This window comes from Gopherus evgoodei, chromosome 12, assembly GCF_007399415.2.
Source record: "Gopherus evgoodei ecotype Sinaloan lineage chromosome 12, rGopEvg1_v1.p, whole genome shotgun sequence".
Lineage (NCBI taxonomy): Eukaryota > Metazoa > Chordata > Testudines > Testudinidae > Gopherus > Gopherus evgoodei.
Window position 1 is genome coordinate 7,863,664 of NC_044333.1, and position 16,244 is coordinate 7,879,907.

General features: G+C 50.4%; 2 non-coding genes across 2 annotated transcripts; one reads left to right on the forward strand and one right to left on the reverse strand.

Annotated features, from left to right (window-relative positions):
* The first annotated feature begins 5,434 nt into the window (after positions 1–5,434).
* TRNAL-CAG lies at positions 5,435–5,517 on the forward strand. Its single transcript has one exon. It is a non-coding gene; the product is annotated as a tRNA-Leu (tRNA).
* A 167-nt stretch (positions 5,518–5,684) lies between these two features.
* TRNAL-CAG lies at positions 5,685–5,767 on the reverse strand. Its single transcript has one exon. It is a non-coding gene; the product is annotated as a tRNA-Leu (tRNA).
* Positions 5,768–16,244: the final 10,477 nt, after the last annotated feature.

Genomic DNA, 16,244 nt, shown 5'->3' on the forward strand with positions numbered 1-16,244 from the left:
GGGCCAAGAATGTGATCCCATGTGTCTCGCTAGTGCTTATGCTACTAAAGATGTGAGCAGGCTGTTTTGAGGTGCCACAGAGGCAGAGTTATGGACGACTAGGCCAGCTGCAGTGGGGAGCATGGCATGGTTAGGTGGCTGAGGGTAACATCTGCGGGGGGGGGAGCACATATCTTGGCTCTCTGATGATCTAAGCTTTACCTGCTCCAGACAAATGGGATTGGCCCCCGATCCCAGTAATATGTCACTTCCTGTCCTGTAAGAAAAATAATCATCTCTTAAAATGAATTCTGACCTCTGCCTGCCTCACCTGTGCAGCCTAGACAGGCGAGCTGCCAGCTCCCTGCATTAGCATGGAGACAGGCATGACAATTGATCTGTTCACCTGACAGCTAGGAAAACACAGCCCAGGGAGGGGAAATTCCAGCGAGGCTGTTACTCATCCCTCAGCCCTGAGGACCTGACAAAGGCGTGTCCTAAAATGTTGCTAATTTGTGCCCTCTGAAATACTTTGAGCTGCTCCAACACGGGTATGACGTTATTGACAGAATCTGTAACCATATTGTTGCAACCGAAGTCCTGTAGTGGTACCAGATCTTGTAAAAGGGAGTCAAATAATGTGTCTAAGGCAAGGTTATGGTTTGCTGGGTACAAGAAGAGGGGGGAAATAATTGTTCTTAACCTCTGAGGATAGGACAAGAAGCAAAGATTCTGTCAATAATGTCACAACGGGACACCCTCCTGCTGAGGCTGAGATACTCAGAGAGGGCCAAGCCAAGGGGTACTTTGAAAACCTTTTTGTCTCAGGATCCCCCTTCAAAAGCTGCAGCCACTTCTGCATGTTACCTATCATACTCTTTAAATCATTGGGAAGGGCAGGGGATGGCTGGGCTCCAGGTATGAACCTAGCCAAGAAGCTACTCAAGGATTGTCAATCAGCCTTCTTGCTCCCAACCTGAGCTCTGTGACCTTTCTTCTGCTGGCCACAGCAGCTCCATTGCAGTTCCACTCCTTGTCTACCAACCCCAGACCCCTCTCAGGAGAGCTACTCCTCAGTACTTGCTGGCTGCTCTGTGTTCTCTCACTATTTTGTCTGTGGCCTGCAGAGCAGCATCTGTGCCCTTTCCATTACCGGTGGGCTGTGACAGGGTGTCGCGGGGCCAACCTGACTCATCACACTGGATCTTTTGCTTGAACGTTGGGCCAGAAAAGGACGGATTCAGCTTTTGGAACAACAGAACTTCACTGGGCACCGTGTGCGTTGTATGAAGCTCCAAGGGAAAACCAGACAATGGGCTCAGCTCAGCAATTACCAGGCTATGTGGTGAAAGGTATGCCAAGCCCAGCTCCACCCCGAGGAGATTCCTTCTGTGGCTCGGAGCTCTCAGGGAATCTAAACGAGACTCAAGCACCTTCTGCTCAGGGGAGCAAACCCGCAGACAGTGGCCGTGCTGGTAAAATGGGTCACCACTCATTCTCTCACCACCAGCTGGTAGTCGCTCTCACTTTTTATCTGAAAATACTTAGTTAGCTTTAGGAAACCAAATAAATATGCACATACCCATGTCCAAATCATTGTAATTTATTTATCGCTAGCTAGTAAGTCTGTTGTGAAATGTGATATTAACAAACATACAAGTCTCACTTTTCAAAGCAGACTTACTCAGCCCTGGAGGGAGGGTCGGGGGAGGCAGTGGAGGTCAGGGGAGATGGGGGTGAAGGGCTGGGGGATGCAGCAAGGGCTGGAGCCCGAAGCCTTGCAGCTGGAGGACGGGACCCAGGGACGGAGCCGGAAGCCGTGTGGACGGAGCCTGGGGCCTGCCACCAAGCAGCCAAAGCACGGGGCTGGAGCCTGAAGCCCCGTGTCCAAAGCCTACCACCGCACCACCCCAGGGCTGAAGCTCAAAGTCTGAACCCACTTACCCCAGGGAAAGTGTGGAACTCTCTGGCTGCCTGCTCCTACAGCGTTATGCCCCAAGTGACTCCAGAGGGGAGCAGGGCCCAATCCCTGCCGGTGACCCTAGTAACCAACACCAAGTGGTGCATCCAGGAGCAACAGAGAGGGGGAGGGAGGGCTACTTTACCCTCAACCCCATAATCACAGGCTAGGAGGCTGTGACTGCAAGAAAAGTCCCCTGGTGGCCGCATTTGAGAAACGCTGTGTACTATATATGGTATGTAAAGTGCTTTGGGATTCTTCTGATGACAGATGCTGTGTAAACGCAATATACCATTGGCTGTTATTAATAACAGGCACTCTAGAATACAACAGAGACACACATACATGGGAGGCACCTAAGGATTTAACCGTACAGCTCTTCAAACACCAACCAGTTGAGTTCTATTTACATGCAGCTGTAAAATGTGCATTATGAAGTCAAGTGAGTGACAACTGGCACAATACAGTTTATACTTTTGCTTGATTCATCATTACAGCCTAAATGACGCCAGCCTCTCTTCCTCCCGGTACATCACTTTCATACCCACCTGCTCTCTACAACCCAAGCCTTGGGGCTTGATCCTGTGCTCCTTACTCCCCTCAACATCCTTGCTGACTTCAGCAGGGTTACTTATGTGGGCAAGAGCTTCAGAATTGGATCTTTTACCTTTTTCACCTTATACGCTCTAGGTTAAATGTGCAAAGGCAGATGCAAAAGATGCAGCCTCAGAACCACAGTTATACATGCAGAGCATTTGTACGCACCAGCCTGATGGCTCACTAATGCTTGCAATTACTCTGACTGTGTGTGCAAATGTCGGTTTTTGCAATCACAAAGACTAGAAGCCAAATCCTGGTCCCCCTGTGCTAGAGCAATGCTGAAGTCATCAGATTCAGTGGACATGCCCAACCGGGTGAGAATTCTGAGCCAAGCTGCTGGAGAGGCATGCCTTGGTCCTATAGCTGGGTTTCCCAGTGGATGATTTCCTCACTTAGCACATCAGTTCACATGACACCCTTATCGCAGAGCTGCTGGCAGGTGATCACTGTCCAGCTGCCTGTGGTTGAACCTCCCAACACAAGCTTCACGACTCAGTAACATGTGGAACCTAGTTGTCATGGGAAAGTTAACACAACAAAATCTGATACGGCAGTGCAAACAAAAGGCAGACAAAGGCCTTACCATACAGCTGCTCTTTACTGAGCTGCAGACAGAGACTACTTACCACCAACAGTTAAGCCCAAGCACCTCCATTCTGATTTTGACTCTTAAGGGTGAACAGAGAGAGAATAATTTGTGCCATGAACGGACACTGAGACCTTGTCTTCACAGTAGACAGGGTTTGCCACTATATCTTAAAGCGTACACCAGTTCCCCAAAAGAAATAAGTTATACTGTACTGGCAAAAGGACTTTTTCCCCCAGTGTAACTACATTACGTCTCCTGCCAGCCTAACTCTTCCACATTACTAACCGAGAGAGCTATGCCAGCAAAACTTTTAAGTATAGACCAGACCATAGGAAGGTTGCCCGCAAAAATACAGAACATTTAGATGCTCCCATAAATCTCTGGAAGCTTGACACACTATACAACTGCTAACAAATATTGCAGAGGCCGCAAACAACACAGAGACAGCATAAGAATGATCAAAAGGCTGGCACAGTTACCAGATCTGGGCTCCTTTCTCAGCTGTTTGGTTTTTACGCAAGTCAACTTAGCTCTATACTTCATTTTCCCCAGCTATAAAAATAGGGATAATCTTAATTAAGTAATTAATATTTCTACAGCATGTCTGATGCTATCTAAGTATAATACATTTGCAGTGTTGATCCCAAGATATGAGAGACAAAGTAGCCAAGGCAGTATCTTTTATTGAACCAACTTCTGTTGGGGGAAGAGACAAGCTTTTGAGCTTCACAGAGCTCTCCTTGTCTCTCTTACAATTTTACATGTCTCTTTGGCCCAAAACTGCCAAACAAGAAGACTGATTGTGCTGCATATCATGTTCTCACTGGGTACGCTAGCCCCACTGCAGCACAGAAATGTAACACTCTCCTTAGTCTAGTTCCAGCACGTTGCTCTTGTGTTTGAATACAAAAATGACTTAAAATAAACAGCGGATAAAAAAGGTCACGCACAAGTGATTATGAGGCTAGTGAAAGTGTAACTGACTATGTCAGCCATATTATCATCAGTGGAATGTGAAGGAAGAAGCAGGAAGACAAACTTTTGAAAGGGGATGGACAGATTAAACAATAAAGCTATAGATCCAAGGTGTTCATGCAACAACAAATACCTTCAGCAAGGAAAGGTATCAATCTCTAAGAGGAAATGGATGCCTGGCCTGAAAAACAGCTGAGAAACAGAAGAGGATAGCTTTAAAGACTATGGGCTGGTTAACACTACACATGCTTTGCCGCTACAGCTATAGCAGTACATCTATACAGGCAGAGACACCTTGTGTAGACACAACCTGTGCCCACAGGAGGGTCCTTGTGATGGTATAACACCACCACCTCCCCGAATGATGTAAAGTCTGCCCACAGAAGCTCTGTTCTGCCGGCATAGCTGCATCTACATTGGGGGTGTTACTGGCATAGCAATGTTGGCTGGAGGGGGGTGGTTTTTTCATACCGCTGACCAACATAGCTCTGGCAACAAAATGTCCAAGTGTAGACCTGGCTTGGCGTTTTCATCACTTTGCAGTGTGGTAGGTGGTGATGGGTAATGTAGCGAGGCCTGCTCCACACACAGATTTGATACCAATAGGACTGTTGGTTAGGGAGGTGATTTTTTACTGATACCAATACAACCCCTAGAGAGACCACAGCAATAGTGGGATAAAGGTGCTTTGGCCCCGTCTACACTAGGTGCCCAACACCCGCCGTCTGTCGCCTGGGCTGGGGCAGCCGCGCGCTAATAACGCAGCGACACCCACAAACCGCTTCCACACCTGGGCTAGAGCAGCGCTACACCCAGCCCAGCGCCAGGCTGCGGCCGGCTCATGAGGAGCGGGGGGGACACACGGGTCCAGGCCGTGCTGGGGGCGGCTGCAGGGGGGCGATCTGCCCAGAGGGAGGGAGGGACCTTGGTGGGGGGTCTAGTCAGCGGGGAAGAGAAGCGGCGGGAAGTCCAGGCTGGAGGAGGGGAGAGGAGCCGGAGGGGGGTCAAAGGGAGCCCGGGGGGCGGCCGGAGAGGGGCGGAGGGAGCCCGCCGGGGACCAGAGGGGGGCGCCGCGGCGCCGGACCGGGGAAGGGGGAGCCCGTGGCAGGGGCCGGTCAGACCCAACCGGCCTCGCCTCCCCGGGGCCCGCGAGCACCCTGGCCGTAAGGCGCCCCGCGCCAGCGCGGAGGGATTCGGAATGCGGCTGCGCGGAGTCCGGCCTCGGGCGGAGTGCGGCTGCGTACAGTTCCCCGGGGATGAAGACGCAAAGTGCGGCTGCGCGGAGACGAAGGCGCTTTTCTACTCCCCGGTGGAGGCTGGTGCTTATGGCGGTCAGGATGGCCGAGCGGTCTAAGGCGCTGCGTTCAGGTCGCAGTCTCCCCTGGAGGCGTGGGTTCGAATCCCACTTCTGACAAAGCTGTTTTTTTTATTTCCGTTAGCCCTTTAAATTTGAAATGTGCCAATTGCTGCCTCTGCCGCGGGGTAAGTGGGCATCATGGGCACGAACAAAAGTCTCACACCCGCTTCTATGCGCTCTGGGAGCCGGGGGCACCACAGCGTGAAATCCAAAAAGTTGAGCTTTGTCAGAAGTGGGATTCGAACCCACGCCTCCAGGGGAGACTGCGACCTGAACGCAGCGCCTTAGACCGCTCGGCCATCCTGACTTAGCTGTAAGCAGGCTTCTCCTTTCTGTTACATTCATACACAACTGGTGTCTCCACGTGCACAGTTTGCAGTGCAGCCTGTTCGTGCTGGTTATTGCTCATGGCCACTGAGACCTGCAGCCTCCTCCTCCTCTGAGCTGGGGAGCCGGACTCTGCCAGAGGACGCCTTCAGGAGCAGGCCTCTTTCCATTGCACTGCTATGTGCGCTGACACCATTTGTATTTCCACCTGGCTTTAGTCACAGGTATTTTTTGCAAAAGTCAGGAGTGGTAAACAAAAATGCACGGCCACCGAACTGAACCTTGGGTGGGGGCCGTAGTTGTTCGGGGGGCAGTCTGGGGTCACCGCAGGTGCTGGGGGATGGGGCCTGGGCCCCCGCTGGTGTGGGAAGGGGCAGTGCGTGGGCCAGGACCCCTGCAGGTGCTGGGGGAGAGGGTTGGCGGGGCTGGCAGGGGCTCCCTATCCAGCTCCGTGTGTTCCTGCAACTCCTAAGCGGTGGGGTGGCCAGGGGGCTCTGCGCACTGCTCCCCCCACAAGCGCCGGCTGCGCAGCTCCCATTGGCCGGGAACCACAGCTAATGGGAGCTGCAGGGGTGGGGCCTGTGGGTGCATGGAGCCCCCTGTCCCCTCTGCCTAGGAACTGTAGGGCCATGCCAGTGGGAGCCAGAAAGCCCCCACCCCAAGGCAAGCGCCGCACCCTGCAACCCTCTGGCCCTAGTCCTGACCCCCTCCCACACACCCAAACTGCTGCTGCTGCTGGACCAGGGGCTGCCCAGCTCGGGCTGCCCCTGAACCAGCACCTGCTGCTACAGAAAGTCACAGAATCCGTGCCTTCCATGACAGACTTGCAGCATTAATGTTTAATCAGCACTAACTCTTATTCTTGTACTGATCTTGCACTACTTGTGTTCAGTAGTAATTTATATTCATTCATTTACCACCATTAATGTTAAGAGTATTGCTCTTTATTAATTTCTCAGTAATTTTTAACAAATATTGATTTTTATTAAATTCATCAAGACCCTCATCTTCCAATAAACCCCACGCAGGTGACCCGCTTTGCATTCTGACGCATTCCCACGGCTCAGGGGGTGTGCTCATTTGAAGCACATTACAGGACTGGAGCCTTGCTTTTTATTAAACATGAGAACAGCCATACTGGGTTAGCTAATGCTGCTAGTCCAATAGCCTCTCTTCCAAGAGTGGCCAGTGCCACCTGCTTCCGAGGGACTGAACAGAACAGGGTAATTATCAAACGATCCATCGCCTGTCGTCCAGTCCCAGTTCCTGCCAGGCAGAGCTTTAGGGACACCTGGAGCATAGGGTGAATGCTCACAAACTGTCTTGGCTAACAGCCATTAAAGGACCTATCCTCCATGAACGTACCTAATTGTTTTTTGAACTCAGTTATACTTTGGCCTTCACAACATCCCCTGACAACAAGTTCCACAGGTTGTGCGTTGCATGGAGTGTTCACTTATTTATTCAGTATTTAATACTCCCCTTCAAGCTACATTGGTTTGTATTAATTCATTTATTTGGCAGTGACTTTGATTTGGTATTGATTCTTGTTCATTAAGGCCCTGATCCTAACATGTACATGCCTGACTTATCCATATGGGGATGCTCATTGGCTGTTTGCAGCATAGGGGCTTATGGACATGTACTCCCAGATGTAGGGTTCACTATTGTGCCTATTCCCATTGACCTCAATACTGGTACAGCCTGGTAGTGGTTTTGGTATTAAAACAATATTTTCCCTGCCACTGCATCATGGGCACCTATAAATATTCTTAATAACGATGATCTTAACATACAAGGCTGCACAGCGTGAATGGAACGCGTTGGCTATCTATGTATCGGAGAGGACAAAGGAGATCAGATAACAAAGAATATATGGGAGAGGGTCGGATGTGCATATGCTGTATGGAAGAGCGCAGACATTTGGATGGACTGGAGAGGTAAATAGATGACTCGAATGTAATGAGTCCCTGATTCAGAAGAAGTGCGGGACTTGAGTGATCCTACTGAAGTTAATGGGACTACTCATCTGCTTAACCTTAAGTACTTGCTAAAGTCTCTTGTCGCACCAGGGCCCTAATGCACAATTTCAGCAAATCCAAACCAGCTGACAATCATTTATGAGTACAGGACTTTGCTCATAAGGGTCAGCTGGCTGCGGATGGCAGTATTGTGCTAACTCATAGGAGCACTCATCAAGGACTGGGCACCGTACAAACACAGAACAAAAAGCCAGTTTCTGCCCTAAAGAGCTTGCAGTCTGAGACTGGCGTTTGCCCCTGGAGCAGACCCGCACCTATTGTGGTTGAAAGAACAAATGGTAGCAACGAGTTTTATTGACAATGAGGTGTTGCTTCTCCTTTTGGGCTGTGTTGATAAGCAATTAGATCAGGGGTCGGCAACCTTTCAGAAGTGCTGTGCCGAGTCTTCATTTAGTCACTCTAATTTAAAGTTTCACGTTCCAGTCATACATTTTAACCTTTTTAGAAGGTCTGTTTCTAGAAGTCTATAATATAGAACTAAACTATTGTTGTATGTAAAGTAAATAAGGCTTTTAAAATGTTTAAGAAGCTTCATTTGAAATTAAATTAAAATACAGAGTCCCCCGGACCGGTGGCCAGGACCCAGGCAGTGTGAGTGCCACTGAAAATCAGCTCGTGCTGCCTTTGGCACACGTGCCATAGGTTGCCTACCCCTGAATTAGATATAGGCCATGTGTGACCCAGCACTCCAGTGTTCCCTCTCATTTTTTATATCTATGTGTTGAATGAATTTTGGTATATGCCCCAATACAGAGGTGATGTGTGTTGGGGATGGGCCTGGGATTCGGAGTGGGGGGGGGGTTCAGGGCTGGGGCAGAGGGTGGGGCTCTGGAGTGGGGCTGAGGATGAGAGGTTTGGATTGTGGGAGGGGGCTCGTGGGATGGGGCTCATGGGTAGGGCAGAGGGATGTGGGGGAGTGTGGACTCTGGGGTGGAGCCAGGGATGAGGGGTTTGGGGTGCAGGCTACCCTGGGGCTGTGGTGGGGAGAGAGGACTCCCCCCCAGCCCTCTCTCACCACAGCAGATCAGAACCAGGTGGGAGATGCCTCTCCCGAGCCGCAAAGCTCCAGTGGGGCTGGGCTGGGTTGGGGCGGGGGCGCCTCTCCACGCCTGCATGGCTCTTGATAGCCTGCTGCGCGGCTGCACAGCTTACAAGGAATTTAGCCCAGCACCCCAGATTTTAGCAATCCTGTGAATTTCCCTTTTGTCGCTGAGCTGGAAAGCAAATGAAAGAAACTGTCACCATTCTGTTCTGCTGCAGCGTGTCTGGAACTGATAAGAGATGTGCGTATGTTTCAGCAATGCCTCGGGGTATGGATGCCGCCTGCCTCCTCCCTGGCAGCGATGCCAGCCTTCATAGCCTGCTTGTTAATTTTCCAACAAGTACCTTTGTGCTTTCTCCTGGGCTGTCCCTTGGGCGGAGCTCCCCATAAACATCTGCAAAACTCACCGACTTCCTTCACATCCCTCCTTAAAACCCTCCCTGCTGGGATACATACAAAACACCTGATATATGTTGGGCTGCCCGTGTGCTGAGACCATGGCCCAGACCGTGCCCTCCCCCTGCCCCCCAAAGCCCTGCCGAGCTCGGCCTATGCCCCCCAAGGCCTCTCCCTCCCTCCTCCATGCAAGCAGCAGGTGGGGCCTTGGGAGGAAGAGGCAGTGGGCGGGGCTTTGGGGTGGTTTATCCAGCCCTGGTGCTGTCTACATGGGGGTTAGGTCGGTCAGTCGTGTGGATTTTTCACATCCTTGAGTGACTTGGCAATACCAATATAGGGCTGTAGTGTAGACCTGGCCTTAGACGGCAAGCTCCTCAGAGCAGGAACTGGCTTTTTGTCTGGCATTTGTACCGTGCCTAGTGCCCTGGAGTCCACAACCAGGACTTCTGTGAGTTACCACAATGCTAACAATAATTACAGCAATTCATGGCATTCTCAACCTGCCCGTGAAGCGGAGAGGCTGCAGCAAATGCCCGGGTGTCTGTAGTCGAAGGCAACGACTGACTCAAACAATGGAACACGGTGCTGAAAACGTGCCCTAGTGAGGGATAAAACACAGACAATTGTGGTTCTACTCCCAGACACAAGCTGGCACAGCCCCAGCCCAGCGCACAAAATAAGCATTGAAAAGACCGTGGGTCACATCCTCAGCTGACGTCAGTCAGCCACACTGAAGTCAATCGAGTTACGCTAGCTGAGGATCTGGCCTTCTGAGCTTAAAGATGTGTGAGGCAAAGAACTTGCGTGATACTCACATTACACTGGATGTTGTTGCTCAGTGGGTTAATAGACTGGAGGCAGTTTACAGGATTCCCAGGCTCTGGGGTGCTGGGTCACAGTGGGCCATCATTAACCATTCCCAGGCATTTTGATGCTTGGATGTGATAATTTTGGGAACGTGAGCAAGGGGGAGGGAATTCCTCCCCCCTCAGCATCAGAGTTTGACCTGCATCTGAGTGGATTTGGGAAGGAACTCCTACTCTTGAATTCTCTGCCCACGCTAAGTATGGCCCAGACCCCCAGTTGCAGCTGGAGAGCACGCAGGACTGCTAGGAAAGGGGCCACGCACCTTTTTCTCTGGCACCTTTGCAGGTCCCTGATTGTGGGACACCCGACAGCTGCTCTAATCTTTGCCAGCTGCGACAGCCCTCAGCAGCCATCCTAATGCCGCAAGATCAATGGGCACGAGGGAGTCCCAGCCACCTGCCAGATGGCACAGAAGCTAAACCACCGGTGAATCCTATTAGACTGATGTGATGGGTTCCCCCCACCTTTGGGGTGCCACCTGGAACCGGGGCAGCACGGAGCCTGCCTGACTCACCAGCCTGGGTTCCCCTTCACCCTGTAATGCTGTGACAAGCTGTAGACATGCTCCCAGCCTCCCACTTTCACCAGCACACAGGTAGGGACACACAGACACTGAAATCAGCGCTGCATGGCAATGCTCAGCTAATGAATTTCTCAAGTGCACACCACCTTCTAGAGGGTAAACCCAAAATTGTACCATCTTGCGTTGCACAGAGAACTGGACAGCGCAAGCTCATGAAATTCACCCCTTCCCTCAATGTGGAGAGGCATATACACAGCTTTCTGCTCCAAGTTATGATTTTCACATGCACTGATTTTGGATGAAACAAAGCAAGTTTATTAACCGCAAAAGATAGATTTATGGTGATTATAAGGGATAGCAAACAGATCAAAGCAGATTACCTAGCAAATAAACAAAAACTTAATATACTAAAGAAACTGGTTATAAGTAGCAAATTCTCACCCTAAATATTGTTTTAGGCAGATTGCAGAGATTCTCGAAGATGAGCTGCACTTGCTTGCAGCTTAAAACTCCAGATATTTCTGTCACAGACCAGACAACCCTCTAGCCTGGGCTCAGCCCTTCTCCTCTAGTCCAGTCTTTTTTGTTCTCAGGTGTTCCCAGCAGTCCTCTTTCTTGGGCAGGGAGTCAATGAAGAACGAACCACGATAATGTCACTCCCCTGCCTTAAATAGTCTTTGCATATGGTGGGAATCCTTTATCTCTCGGTTTGATTCCCACCCCTGGTCAGTGGAAAAACACTAGTATTATCATGGAGTCCAGTACCATGTGACTTGGTCATGTCTCTGCAGCCATAACACAAAGCCTGTTTGCAGAGTCCCCACGAAGGCTGGTGGGAGATTAGCATCTTCTAAAACCTATTGTTCTCCTTAATGACCCTTCCCAATGTGCCATCCAGACTAATTGCATTCTTCTAGTGGGTGTTCCCCAGGTGTAAACACATTTGTAATAGATGCATAGACAATATTCCTAATTTCAGATGCCAAAATGATATATGCCTACAAATAGGATAATCATATTCTGTAAATCATAACCATTCCAATGACCTCTCACATAAAACACATTGAGACTGATTCTGCTGTCAGGGCCAGGGAGTTAATCCAGGAGTAACTCCACTGCAATGTGTGCACAAAAGGCTGGGAGGGTCAGAGAGTGGAGACTGTAGAAACAAGAAAGCCAGCCTGCCCACTTGGGCTCTAGATTATCATACAATAGCAGGGTTGGAAGGGACCTCAGGAGGTCATGTAGCCCCACCCCTGCTCAAAGCAGGACTGATCCCCAGATAGATTTTTGCCTCACATCCCTAAATGATCTCCTCAAGGATGGAACTCAGAATACTGGGTTTAATAAGCCAGTGCTCAACCACTGAGCTATCCCTCCCCCTACATCACTCATCCCCACGCAGTCATTTATTTGTTGAGGGGAAGTTAGCCGGGAACATCCCATCCATCCCACTCTCCACCGTCTGAGCCCTGACTCTAAACATTCAGCAACACCCCAGCCAAGGACTATTTTTCCCCCTCCTCCTCTAAGATATGTTCATGCGCTTTGCGATATCATTTGCTAACTTTAATACCATATACGCTTTAGCTGCAGCAGCAAGATCTGTGTGTGGCTTCTCTCTTCCTCTAGCGCTTTTACAAGAAAACACCTTTCTCCAAAGGGTGGAAGGAATCTTTTGGGGTGCTCAGTGATTCTGAGACAATTCTAAAGAGGAGGGAAAAGCGTGATCTAAAATGTCCAGAATGTGTCATCCATCAGCCTGTTAAAGGGCTGCAGTTCCACTGTGGGGTCCTGTGGCCAGCATGTCCCCTCTAGCCACCAGCACCCCAAGGTAAACTTTAGGATGCAATCCCACGTGCTGCCTTGCTGAGTTGGAAGGGGAAGGAGGTGAGGGATACTTTTCTCGTCACACAGCAGTAGGACAGCTCCCTGTAGGGCACTAGAGAAGAGGAAGGGCTTCTTCCATGCTGGCTGTGCATCATGGCTATAGTGGATCATGGTCTGCTGGCTAGAGACATGGCCAGCCTGCTCCTCCCACTACAAACACTTCTGCATGCTGTACCTCCAGACACCACCTGAACTCCTGTCCTGGGTGACAGGATCCTGGGAACACAAGACACGTGATGCTCCCACAGGACAGAATTTGGCCATTTGCCATAGTTTTGTATGATATTTACTTAAGGCCCAGTCAAGCATAAAACTGACCTGGTGCTTTTTAGGCCTTTTGTGGCTATGGATATTAGAAACACGTACAGTGAAGATTTGCTTGTATTTCCACCAGCTTTATCATGTGGGAGAAAATGTAATTAGCCAGAAATATTTTTTTAGGAGTGAATTGAAGAGGGTGAGATTGACTAAAACCATGTCTACACTACCAGTGCTACACCAGCACAGCTACAATGCTGCAGCTATCTATTGACTTCCTACAGTGATGGAAGGGGGGGTTCCATCACTGTAGATAATCCATCTCCCTGAGCAACGTTAGCTAGTCCGACAGCAGAATTCTGCCACAGACCTAGCCACGTTTACACTGAGGGCGAGGTCAGCATAACTACGGCACTCAGGAATGTGAATTTTTCACACCCCGAGTGCCGCAGCTACGGCCATGTCTACATCTAATACTTTGCAGCGCTGATTGTTATAGCTGTATTAGTACAGCTGTATAGGGCCAGCGCTGCAGAGTGTCCACACTTACTGCTAGCAGCGCTGCAAGTGCTGTTAGATGTGGCCACACTGCAGCGCTGTTGGGAGTGATGCATTGTGGGCGGCTATCCCACAGGGCACCTCGTCCCACAGCGGCGCTGGGGCTTGTGGGAAGGGGAAGGAAGTGTGATTGTCCTTCTGCTTCCTGTTCCTGTTCCAACGGCCAGCGTTGCTTTGGTACACATGCGGAGCACTGTGGCAGCATTGTGAATCTAAAGCGGTTTTTCTGCATTATCTTTCAAGAATGGATCCTCAGGTACTGAATACCTTACTAATGACTATTGCCAGCACATCTCGCCTTGCTGTGGATCTATTCCTTAGGCTGCTAAATGTGCGTGTGACTGACATTGAGGAGTCGGACGATGGTACTGAATCGCATCAATATGCAGACAGTACAATGCTAGTGGCAATAACAGACGTGCTCTGCTCCGTGGACCAGCGCGTTTGGGCTTGGGAAACCAGCACTGAGTGGTGGGATCACATCGTCCTGCAATCATGGGATGACGAGCAGTGGCTGCAGAACTTTCGTATGAGGAAAGCCACTTTCATGGGACTGTGTGCTGAGCTCGCCCCTACCCTGCGGCGCATGAACACGAGATTTAGAGATGCCCTTTCTGTGGAGAAGCGGGTGGCTATTGCAATCTGGAAGCTGGCAACTCCAGACTGTTTCCGATCGGTGGCGAACCAGTTCGGAGTGGGAAAGTCCACCGTTGGAATGGTGCTGATGCAAGTTTGCAGGGCCATTAATCGAACACTGACAAGAAGAACCGTGACTCTTGGGAACGTGCAGGACATTTTAGATGGCTTTGCAGAAATGGGGTTCCCTAACTGTGGAGGGGCAGTAGATGGGACGCATATTCCTATTATCTCTCCACCCCACCTGGCACTGGAGTATATTAATCGCAAGGGGTACTTCTCTGTGGTTCTGCAAGCGCTTGTGGATCACCGTGGGCATTTCACTGACATTTATTCTGGATGGCCTGGAAAGGTGCACGATGCACGCATATTTAGGAACAGTGCCCTGTTCAGGAGGCTTAGGGCCGGGACCTTTTTCCCAGATCACAAGATAACAGTAGGGGACGTGGAAATGCCCATCGTGATTCTGGGAGACCCCGCTTACCCATTAATGCCATGGCTCATGAAACCATATACAGGGAAGCTTGACAGGAGCAAGGAACGGTTCAACTACAGGTTGAGCCGCTGTAGAATGACTGTGGAGCGTGCTTTTGGCCGTTTGAAAGCTCGCTGGCGCAGTCTGTTCGGGAAGCTAGATTTGATGGAAAGCAGCATTACCGCTGTTATATCCGCGTGCTGCACCCTCCATAATATTTGTGAAGGGAAGGGTGAAAGGTTCAGTGAGGAATGGACCTCCGAGGTTAGACGTTTGGAGAATGAGTTTGCCCAGCCAGAGAGCAGGGCTAATAGGGAGGCCCAGGAAAGGGCTTCAAGGATTAGGGATGCTATAAGGGAGCAATTTGATGCTGAGAGCCAGCAGTAATGTTTGGTGCATGTGTTGTGCTTTGCTTTACCTTGCTGTGTATAATTTACCATTTCTATAACCAATAAAACATATGGAAAGAAATACAAACCAAAACCTTTTATTTGTCATACAGTAAAAAACAGGTAAGGGGGTATGGGTGGTTCACAGTACATTCAGAGGTTTTACTATTTCCTATTTCACTCAATTGTAACCGTCTGATGCAACTCACCATTACTTTGCTGCAGAATGATGGGGGTGGAGTGCACTGGGTAAGAATTAAACATATCTTGGTTACTAGGTGATGTTATAGGTGTTGGGGGCAGCTGATGATAATAAGGAACTGGGTGCTGCATAAAGCTATTTTGAGGATACACAGGGGGACAAGGAACAGTGCTTTGGGAAGCCTGTGGGCTATCACGGTATATATTTGCCTGCATGGCTACAAGAGACTCAAAAGACTTGGTTTGGCGAGACAGGAGTCTCATCATCTGCCTGGCTATTCTTTTGGCAGACAAATCCTGTCTCCTGCTTTCAGTCAGCCTCCATTCCTGTACAGTTTTTCTCCACTCCTCAGTCTTCCTACTTTCCCTGTTGTAGTGGTTCAGAACTGTCTTGATCAGCTCCTCTTTTGATTTCCTAGGATTGCGCCTCAAATTCTGCAATCTACGTGAGGCCGGTGACACAGCTGCATTACTCGAGTTGCCTAGAAAAAATAGAGATAGAGACATGTAATACACAGGGGCATCATTGTTTATTATCAACTTTTGAAGAACATTGGAAACTGTAGGTAGCATCCCTCTCACATACCTCACATAACACTGTAGAGTTCAAGAAAGCTAAGACATGTCTAGCAATGGGGTGAGTACTTTTGCTTAAAATTCTCCCATGTTAGTGGGATGCCTTGGTTCCTGCTTGGAAGGGGGGCCGGGTGAGGAAAAAGCACCCCGCAGGACACGGTTCCCGCTTGGAAGGGGGGGTGGGGGACGGACAGAGCACACCGCAGGGCACGTTTCACGCTTGGAAGGGGGGATCGGTGAGGAAAAAGCACCCCGCAGGACAGGGTTCCCGCTTGGAAGGGGGGTGGGGGACGGACAGAGCACACCGCAGGGCACGTTTCACGCTTGGAAGGGGGGATCGGTGAGGAAAAAGCAGCCCGCAGGACACGGTTCCCGCTTGGAAGGGGGGGTGGGGGACGGACAGAGCACACCGCAGGGCACGTTACACGCTTGGAAGGGGGGATCGGTGAGGAAAAAGCAGCCCGCAGGACACGGTTCCCGCTTGGAAGCGGGGGTGGGGGACGGACAGAGCACACCGCAGGGCACGTTTCACGCTTGGAAGGGGGGATCAGTGAGGAAAAAGCACCCCGCAGGACAGGGTTCCCGCTTGGAAGGGGGGTGGGGG